Below are 10,521 nucleotides of genomic sequence, written 5' to 3' on the forward strand. Positions count from 1 at the left end.
AAATTGTAATAAATAAAAAATTATATTATTAATAAAAAAGAAAAAAGATAAAAATATTTTTATTTTAACAAAATAAGAGAATTTTACTTAATTATTATTTTTGCTTTATAGAACAGAAGCTTACTCTGTAGTCAAGGTTTGTCCTAAAGCTCATGGCAGAGTCTTAACTCAGCCTCTATAGTAGACTACAGGTGTAAGCTATTAGAGCTGGTTCTACGTAGATAGTTTTGTGTCTTGTTTTTTTCATATTATATATTGGCAAGTTGTTTATATTAGACTACAAATTAAAATCCAAACCTGCTGGCAGATGCCCACCTTCTCAGCACTTGGGTGTTGGGGTGGAAGGAACATGAGCTCAGTGCCAGCTTTGGCTGTGGAGCAGGTTTGCAGCAGCCTCAGCTAAAGGAGACCCTGTTTCAACAACAAAAAGCAGCCAAATCAAACTAAGTCAAAACCAAACCAAATCAGAAAGCTTCATTGTTTTAAAAAACTGTAAAATGCTGCATAAATGAGACATCCATGCTCCGTTTCTGTTCTTGTCTCTCTTCACCAGGCTGACAAAGACTGGGGCATTGCCGAGGGAAACTGAAGAATTCTTTCCCTGACAGTTTTCATGACAATGTGATTCCTCAGTGTCCAAAGTGGTACTCTCATTTGTTGAGCTGAGATAGGGTTTTTGGAGCACTTATCATAGGTAATGGTAATCCTGAGCTAGGACTATAAAAAAACCTCACATTTAAAGTTCTACAGAAAAGTACACTCAATTGAGACTTTACATTTCCAAAGCCTTTACCCAGTGTTGCAAGAAGCCTGAGCTTTGTTCCTAGCTCCTCTGGGGGAGAAGCTGAGGCCATTCTGTGGAATCTTTATAAACAAATTAAAGAACTTTTCTTTTGTAGTTCTTTGCAAGACTAAGAACTTGGTAAATTTAGTAAAAAGGCTATTTTCAAGTTGTGGGAATTTGGGGTTAGAAACAAAATGTTTGAGGAATTCTAAAGTCAAAGAAGAGAGACGAATACAGCTACATGCAATCTACATAGAACACCAAGGAAGTTCTTTACTGTCCACGGCCGTAAAAGAAGCAGAGTGATGGTCTGGGAGACAGATGGTCATCTGGTTATGCCATGGTGATTCGGACATGGATGTCAACAAAGACACAGTTGCCCCAGCGGGATCCCGAGCATGACAGGTGTCTGGTACCATGCCCCACACCGGCAGCGGGGCATCCCCTTGCATTCTATATTTAAACTTGGCACCTGCTAGGAAATACCCTGGCAGGGCTTTGGAGTCAGGGTCACAGCTGCTAATTTCCATAACTCGTTTTAGTTACTCAACGATGCTGCCAGCTAGAGGGGGAGGACCATATGGACGAACGCTAGAGAATTTCAGAGAGATCTTACGTGATAGGCCACTTGGATCCAGTAATACACAATTTGCTTCTTCACTCCTAGGCTGTAAGCATAGCCGTACTCAAGCAGCATAAAACAGAGTGCTCAGCACTGACAGTCTGTCTACAGAATTCTCATTCTATGGCAGATACTTTCCTTTTTTTTTTTTTTCAGAGACCCAGTACTGAACAAGCGAGATAATAGCCTTGCTCTCTTCAGTATATATAATGAAGAACCAGCTTTCTTATTTTTGTACTAAAATTATGAGCTGTAAGTAGAAAAAGATGAGTCCTAGTGTGTGGATTGAGTGGAAGAAAAAGCCAGAATGTATGGAAATAAGTAAAAAAGAAAAAAAATTGGAATATGATAAATGGAAGGCAAAAACTTAAACCCAGCTGTAGGGAATAACCCTGTGGCTGTTATATATTGACAGTTAGGAAGATAGTTCTTTTCTTAATTTTTAAATGTGTGTGTATGTGTGTCTGTATATCTGTCTGTGTATGTTTGTATGTGGTTGTGTGTGCATAGGTCCCCACATATGTGCAGGTATCCATGGAGGCCTGAGAGGGTGTGAGATCCCTTTGAGAATTGAACTTGGGTCCTTTGGAAGAGCAGGGAGTGCTCTCAACTGCTGAGCCATCTCCCCAGACCTGGGAAGGTCTTTGTAAAGAGATGGAATGTAAGCTGAAAGCCAAAGGCCTGGGAGGACAGACTGTGGAAAGATGGAGCAGCAGAGCAAGGGATAAGATCGTAGTTGGAAGCAGCATTCAGGGCTAGTGCTGGTAAACCGAAGAAGGTGTGGTTGCTTGGGTACTATCAAGGGAAATGTGTCAATGGCCTCTGGGGCAGGCAAGTACAGGGTAACCCAAAGTTTTATAGGCCAAAGTGAGAAATTTGTGTTTATTCCAAATGTAGGACATGCCACATGTTTAATTCATCTGCTCCATGTATTCTGAGTACCAGTTCTTGTGCATCCTGAATACACAGATGTATCCAACATTTTATTTTAAAGGAGGCCCTAGTCTACAGGGTGACTCCTTTTTGCATCTTTTTCCTACTCTGGGGTGGGAATACTCTGAACAACTGCCAAGGGTCTGGACCTTTGTAGCTTCTTAACAGATTGAAGTTCTTATTGTCATCACTACTCTTGATCTCCTTTAGTTGCATAAATCTCTTTCAAAGTAACTAAAATACCAGACTATAATTATTTAATATTTCATGCATCTATCTTACTCTTCATAGAATGTAATAATCAAACATGTAAGTTTTTCAGAACTTAAAATCCTGTCCTATCTGAAGGATTTCCAGGCATGGTAGCATAGGAGGATTTCATGACTTCAAAAATTCAAGGCCAGATAGGGTGTTGATAACAGAGCAAATAAAGGATTCCGTATTAGTCTACATTACTGAGTCAATGAGTTTACTGTGGTTACCTGAAGGAGCACAAAACAAGGGTTATCTGCTGGAGGGTAGGTGAGGTTTCCTTCAGGAGCATGAGTGACTCAAAGGCAAGTTGCATCGCTGACTAATCCACCCATGCATCCTTGGAGCTCCCTGTACAACTTGTAGGCAGCTTGGCACATGGGAGGAAAAAAATCTTTGCTCTATTCAGCTGTTACTGCTTATATAATCTTGGGGAGGAGACTTGTGAATCTTCTTTCAGGAGCTTTCTGAGACTTCCAGTTTTGTTTACTTCCTGACACTTGTATGGTTTGTTTACTTCCTAGTCCTGCAAGCCTTCCTCCAGAAGACAAAGTTCCAATTCAGAAGAGATATCTGTACATTACTATCAAATGCAGAATAGTTCCAGAGTTTTCCAAGATTTCATCACCACGAACCACAGGCAATCACAAGACAGTTCTCTGTTCCTTTAATTTTGACTTTTACAGAACATTATAGAAATGAAATCATAATGTGACTGATGCAGTGTCTTCCTTCACTTAGGATGCTGTTTGCCACGCTGTAAGCACTGGCATTTTGTTCCTTCATAACACTGAGTGGTATTCTTCAGGGAGGTGCAGCAAAGTTTCTTTATTCTTCAGGGAGGTGCAGCAAAGTTTCTTTATTCTTCTGCCAGCTGAAGGAACATCTGAACGTTTTGTTGATTATGAATAAATCCATTATCAACATTCATATACAATTTCTTGTGAATGTTTTTTTTACAGAAAATATTCAGTAATAAGAATCTAAGAGTGGGAACCTTATATGCTATTGTAGATATATTTTATGAATGTGAGCCTGTTTTCCAAAGTGCATGACATTTAAATTTTCACCAGCAGTATATGTGTGTTCTAGTTTAGTCAATCTCGTGTGGTTCCTGTACTATTATTCTTTTTGTTTCTTTATTTTTTGCCATTTAAAAGCTGTGTAGTATTTCTTTTCCTTATCTCTATTTGCAGTTTTCCATACATGCTTGTCATCTGTGGATTTGGTGAAATAGCTTTTCAAATCTTTTGCTCAGTTTTAAAAACTGGATTGTTCTTTTGCAGTGAGATTTCTTCACATATTCTAGATGTAAGTTCTTTATTGCATAAATGTGTTGTAACTGTTTTTGTCCCAAAATTCAATTTGTGTTTTTCATAGTGTCTTTCAAAGAGCAGAACTTTTTGTAAAGTCTAAGTTTGTCACTTTAGTTTTGTGGGATACAGTTTGAAATTATAGTTAGGGAATGTTTAAAAGACTTTTTTATCTTCACTTTCATGTTTTTAAATTTTTTTTTTTCTGAGACAGGATCTCATGAAGCCTTGTCTGTCCTTAAACTTGCCATGTTACCAAGGTTATCCTCAGCCTCTGATCTGCCTGCCTCCGCCTTGCAAGCACTGAACTGTTAGTCATGTACCACCACACGTGGCTCAGAGAATTACGGAGGTCGCTCGCCTCCATCTTGTGATGTCTTGGACTTAGCTGAAATGGCTTAAATGTCTGCAGTCTGGCTGGGATACTATGTTTAGGCCTCAGCATTTCTGTTAGATAGGGCCCCAAGCATCTTCTACATATTTTTCCCCCCGAAACAGGATTTCTCTGTGTAGCCTTGGTTGTCCTGGACTTGCTTTGTAGACCAGGTTGTCCTTGAACTCACAAAGATACACCTGCCTCTGCCTTCTCCAGTGCTGGAATTACAGGCATGTGCCACCATGCCTAGCCTCCAATAGTCAATTTTTAGCTAGCATTTTATGCAACATTTAGTGCTCCTAAATATAGACTTTTTGGTGTATTTTAAAAAATAATTTTGGCTGAAAGTTGTAAATAATCAATGAAATAATGAAATACTAAGTCACTCTATATCATGTATGGCTATTTAAAGAAAACAACCACTCTACTTAATATTCCAGGTAATCTGGAGTTGACTGTGCTTCTGATAATAGTTCCAAGTGACCTCAGAAATCAATCACAGCAATTCTTCTGCCTCAGCCTTCCAGGTACCGGGAATACAAGAATGTGACATCACACAGCATTATTGTGTTTTTAAATGATGCAGAAAGATTGTTACCCAAGGCCCTAAAGCATAAAGCAAATTCACAGGTCACAGGGGGTAGGCAGGTTCAGGATAAAAGTGGGGGAAGTAGATAGAATAGTAAGGTATAAAAGGTGAAGGCTCTGGCAAGGCAGAGCAGCAGCTCAGCTTTGGTAATTGCTACTAAAGTGGGAATGCGCTAACAGAATCGACAGATCATTAATTAAGTAATCCTTGACAACTTCATATGTGAATATATTGACCAAATATGCCCTCATTTACTTTCTCCTCGTCCTCTAATTGAACCTTTCTTCCTTCCAACTGACCCTCCTTCAGTGGGTTATTAGCTAAAATATGATGAATTATAATGCACATTCCAATGTGTTTAAACTGTTGTTTGACAAACAAACATGACTAGAGCTCACTCCGTTCTCTCTAAGACCTTTCGACTTCTGCTCTAAGACCTTCAGCCACACCTTTGCAGCAGCAAGGCTTCTTGTTGAGCTCTGCTGACTGTACAGTGACCGATTTCATTGCAGAATCATGTATTCATCTGTCTGAAACACTTCCACACGCACATACTCATAGTAGTGTTGCACAAGTGGACTCAAAATTCACAGTGATCTTCCAGTGAAGAAGCTTGACCTTAGCAATTGTGATGATATTTAAGAGGAGTCTGAGTCCATTATTGTAATGGAGTCTGGAATCTCATCCTTCAGAAGGACCCTCTGGAAACAGCAATAGTTTATGGTAAAAAGCACTAAACACATTTCTTAATGTGAGCTATTTATTCTCACACATTATTTAAAAACATGCTAAGAATTTGTGTTATATTTTATGATAGCTGCTTACATAGAGTAGTAAAAATCTTATTCATTTTCAAAAGCACTAAAAAAATAACAAAGAAAATCAGCCAACCTTTACTTAAACAAGTTGGTCCCACACAGCGGTAAGTATCTAGTGAAAATGGCCTGAGAAGATACTAGGAGTGGACTGAATGCTGGATGGTATGTGTGTGTGTGCATGCATGTGCACACAGGATGTGTGTTTTGTAGATGTGTGTATGCATGTGTGTGCTAATGTGCTTGCCTATATGCACACATGTAGAGGTGGAGGTTCACTTTGTGTATTGTCCCCTATAACACACTCCATTTTCTTTTTTTTATTCCTGACATGGCTGCTCTATTTGGCAATTACTCAGGTGTTGGTTTCTGCAGTGAGAATGAGAGTTTCTTTGGAGCAGATCTTTAATGTATTTGCCTAATTCTTGGCACATGGCAGATGAATAAAACAAGTTAACCTTTATGTTGAAGAATTAAATCATGATTGTGTATATAATTGTATTAAAAATGATTCCCAAAACATTGAAATATCTTAGCTCTATTCACTTGTTACACATTACCAAAACAGATCATAAATTGTCAGCATCCTATTCTTCCTTAGCTCTCAACTTCACATTGCTCATTTGAGATGCCAATATCTGTGTTCCTATACAGAGATGTATTTCCACTAGTCCCCAACAAGTATTTCATTTGTGGAGTTTTCATATGGTTACTGATGAAGCCTTTTTAATGAAGTGCTATTATGAGTACCGAGTACATTTATTGACAGAATATTAAGCAAGATGCCCAATGAAGTTTGCTATCTTAAAGTTTTTACTTTTTTACTCAAGATTATAAAGCCATCAAGTTTATTCTATTCTTTGAAATGGCTGAGTGATGTATCTATCGTCAGAGGCGATATATTTGTAAATACTTAAGAAAATACTGTGAGGAACGGGATATCTTTGGTTTTGACATGTTTTATGTTTGACAATGGATTCTTCCAGACATAGCAGTTAGATGAAAGGCTTCCGTTTGTTAGATACAATACTTCTAACTTTATAACCCTGGAAATGAGAATGAAAGGAAGTTCTAATTAATTTCTGGCATTCTGGTCCCTTGGCCATGGTTGCCGAATGATTTACATGCTGTTTTGTCAGGCACAACTGTTGAACAAAGCCTCATTTGCTGTGGGTACTCATCAAAAGCATTTGTGGGATTAGGAACTTGCATTCTCAAAGAAAACACAATCCAGTTGAAAGAAAAGAAACCCCTAATTTAATAGATTCTAGACTTTTCTATTTAAATGATTTTTTTCTCATCTCTTTGATCAATTTATTCTCTTTTGGAAACATAGCCTGTTTCAGTGCCAAACTCAGATCATCTTTTAATATTCAGCATCCTTCGCATGGTCTCCATGTCTACAGAACTCTCCTGTTTCTCATTTCCCATCATTTCAAGTCTAACAAACCTTCCTGTGTCCTTCAGAGATAATCAGCTCAGCGAGGTAGCCCAGGATCCGCTGTGGTACTCTGTACTTTCCCGAGAACTGGCCAAAAGGCTGCTTTAAAAATAGCTCATGTTTTGTAAAAGGAATTACAGCTACAGCTTTTTGTTCTTACCTTCTTTGGAAGGTCTATAAATGACTTTCAAACTTGGTTTTTAAATAATAGAATGATACTGGAAAAAGGAGAAAAACTGTAAAATACATTGCTTTACACATTCACCTGTATTTTGGGGGCATGGAGAAATTATTGATGAATTGACTGAATATACTTCTGTTCTTTATTTAACACTCAGCTCATGCCACATACTGTCTTGGGGAGGTAGGAAGAAGACTAGAACAAAGTTCATGCTCTCACTGTTTACCAGCCAGACAAATGAAGCCATGGCTACCATCTAGCTCAGTGTATCTCGTGATGCTGTCCCTATCCAAGGGACAGGAGGAACATGTAAAGAAAGGCTGTGCACACCGAATGACAAGCAGCACTTCGAGGATGAGGAGGCGAGTGTGAAAAGAGAACTCCAGGCGGATCTGTGAGTAAGACAGGCTCCCCAGGCAGTGCTGCAGCTGATTAGGTATCTTTTATAAGGTCATTGAGTGACCACATTTAAGCCGGTGTACCATACACTACACCAGAGTTACATTCCTAAATTGATTACTTCTGAAGAACATGGAAAAAGGCTTATTAGAAATGATGATGTAGAGAGGCTTGAGGACCAGTTAAGGATAACTTGAGAATCATGCTGAGGATGCAGGTTCCTAGTATAGGTGCGATTATTTATTTATTAGTTTTCCATAGTGCTCTAGAGACAATATATGTCCCAATTAAATACCTAAATTCAAAGTTTGTTTCTGTTCTTTCCACTTGGATTTAGGCCACAGTATAGGTGCTAGTTTTTAAACTATTTTATTTGGGATTTCTTAAGACTCTAACTCCCTTCCTTCAACTACCACCTTCCCCAAGGTAGGAGAGAAAGATTAGTAAGGAGAGGGGGCAGAGGTCTCTTTGGCTACTTCTAGCTGGTGAGGGTCCTCAGATTCTTTAGGGCAATATCCTCAGTCACCAGGATATCTAGCAGTCCAGCAAACAGAAACAGAAAACACAGGGGAAGGATGAACCAGCAATAGCACTGGGAGCAGCAGCCTTCTGTTTTCTCAGAGTTTTCATGTCTTCTCAAAGCATTCTCTCTCTCTCTCTCTCTCTCTCTCTCTCTCTCTCTCTCTCTCTCTCTCTCTCGGCTCTGGTATTTATACTCTCCCAGAGTCTTCAGAATTAAACTAACTGCAGCTGGCAAAGACCACACCCCTCTCTCAGCTGCATGAGATAATTATCAGCTGTGGACAAACTAAAAGCAGCCCCATATCCCACACTTGGGATTAAAACAAAAACTTAACTGAGTTTTTAAAGAAACCAAACCCCCATTATACCACAGAGCAGAAGAACCCATGTCTATAGCACTAAACCCAGGCAGGCTAGCTTGAGAAGAAGGAGACAGACTGGGCACTTGTGAGTTACAGAAATGCTATGTTGGAATAAAGGACGGACAGATCATGGACATAGGTGTAACACTCATGAGCCTTGACAAATCATAAATTCCAGTTTCATAAACCTGGAAAATGAAGGGATTGTATCAGATACTCTCTAAATTGCTCTTGCTAAGTTTTCTGTGTTTATGAATATGAAAGCTGTGATGGGTATGTTGGATTTAGGCTCACCACTCTTTTCCTCAGCCTTCTGAATGTTGGTTTAATAGGTGTACACCACCACAACCAGCTCTTTTTTTAGGGACATCATGTTCCCAGTTAGAACCATGCTTTCTCAGACATTATCTTCAGTGCCTTCTGTTAATGTTCCTAATAAGCACTTTTTTCTTCCTCTGGAATTCACGATGTAGTCCAGGTTGGCCTCTAAATCACAGAAATTAAAGGCATACACCGCTAGGCCAGGCTCCTTATAAGCAATTTCTTAATTCTTTTGGTTTCTTTTCTGGGATTTTTTTAACTTTGTAACTAGAACCATGCTATTTATTGTCTGGAGTATTTTTTATTTTAATTTTTACAATTTATTCATTATATATCCAGATCGAAGACCCCTCCCTCAACTCCTCCCAGTCCCACCCTCCCTTTCTCTTCTCCCCTATTCCTTTCTCCTAGTCCACTGGAAAGGGGAGTTCTCCTCCTCTGCCATCTGTCCATAGCTTATCAAGTCTCATCAGGACTGCCTGGAACCTCTTTGTGGCCTGGTAAGGCTGCATCATCAGGGGCAAGTGATCAAAGAGCAGAACAGTCAACCAAGTTCATGACAGAAGCAGCCTCTGCTCCCCTTATCCAGGAACCCATATGGAGACTGAGCTGCCAATTGGCTACATTTGAGCAGGTGGTCTAGGTCCTCTCCATGTGTGGTCCTTGGTTGGTGCATCAGTCTCTGCAGTATCTCCTGGGCTCAGATTTTTTTTTTAATCTTTGTGGGGCTCCTGCCCCTCTGTGTCCTTCTATCCCTCCCCTTTTTCATAAGATTCCCTGCACTCTGCCCAAAATTTGGCTGTGAGTCTCAGCATCTGCTTAGATCCCAAAACTATGGAATGCTTCATGAATTTGCATGTCGTCCTTGTGCAGGGGCCATGCTAATCTCCTTTGTTTCATTCTGATTTTAGTATATGTGCTGCCAAAGTGAGCACTTGTCTGGAGTATTTTGATAATTTCTTTTGTTACAATTTTTGTCTCTGAGCTCTTGAAAATGGAAGAGGGATCTGAGGCAGAGTGAAGCAGCAGCTTTCTGTTTCCTGCAGAGTAACATTCACATTCCTTAGTGTGGAATTTAGAAACCCTACAAATGCTCCAGCCAGTTCTTCATGCTCATATCCCAACACTTCAGCCACACACCTTTGCTATAGCATGCGGCTTCATTGAATGAGCTTTTAGATTTCAGAGACTCTTGTCTCCTCTCTCCGTTGGGCAAGTTCTTAGCTTTCTATCATGTACAATCTCTTGTACAAGACTCTCGAAATGGTACCTCCGTATCTTTAGCCATTTTCATGATGTCTTTCACTAAATGTCCATGTTTTAGACACTCAAAAACTTTCTTTTTCATGTCACTTAGTTTTAAAACACAATTTGACTTTTTTTTTTAAAAAAAAAGACTGACAGGTAGGAACAGAAACCTATTAATGATAATGATTTGAACTTTTTCAATAAATGGTTGCTGATTCCTTGGAAAATTTCAGAATGGGGACCAGACCCCAGCAAGGCCCATCACAGAATAAGAGGGTTGGAGCAGCAGGTCTGTGGAACCTCCAGGGATGAGTTCAACAGTGTGGCCAATGATGTATCCAAACATGCCCACCTTGGTAAATG

The 10,521-nt window shown here is 39.5% G+C and overlaps 1 non-coding gene across 1 annotated transcript; it reads right to left on the minus strand.

Annotated features, from left to right (window-relative positions):
• Positions 1-9,738: 9,738 nt before the first annotated feature.
• LOC132646653 (U6 spliceosomal RNA) lies at positions 9,739-9,845 on the minus strand. The gene has a single exon (XR_009584902.1). It is a non-coding gene; the product is annotated as a U6 spliceosomal RNA (small nuclear RNA).
• Positions 9,846-10,521: the final 676 nt, after the last annotated feature.

Source organism: Meriones unguiculatus, chromosome 11 (assembly GCF_030254825.1).
Source record: "Meriones unguiculatus strain TT.TT164.6M chromosome 11, Bangor_MerUng_6.1, whole genome shotgun sequence".
Taxonomy (NCBI): domain Eukaryota; kingdom Metazoa; phylum Chordata; class Mammalia; order Rodentia; family Muridae; genus Meriones; species Meriones unguiculatus.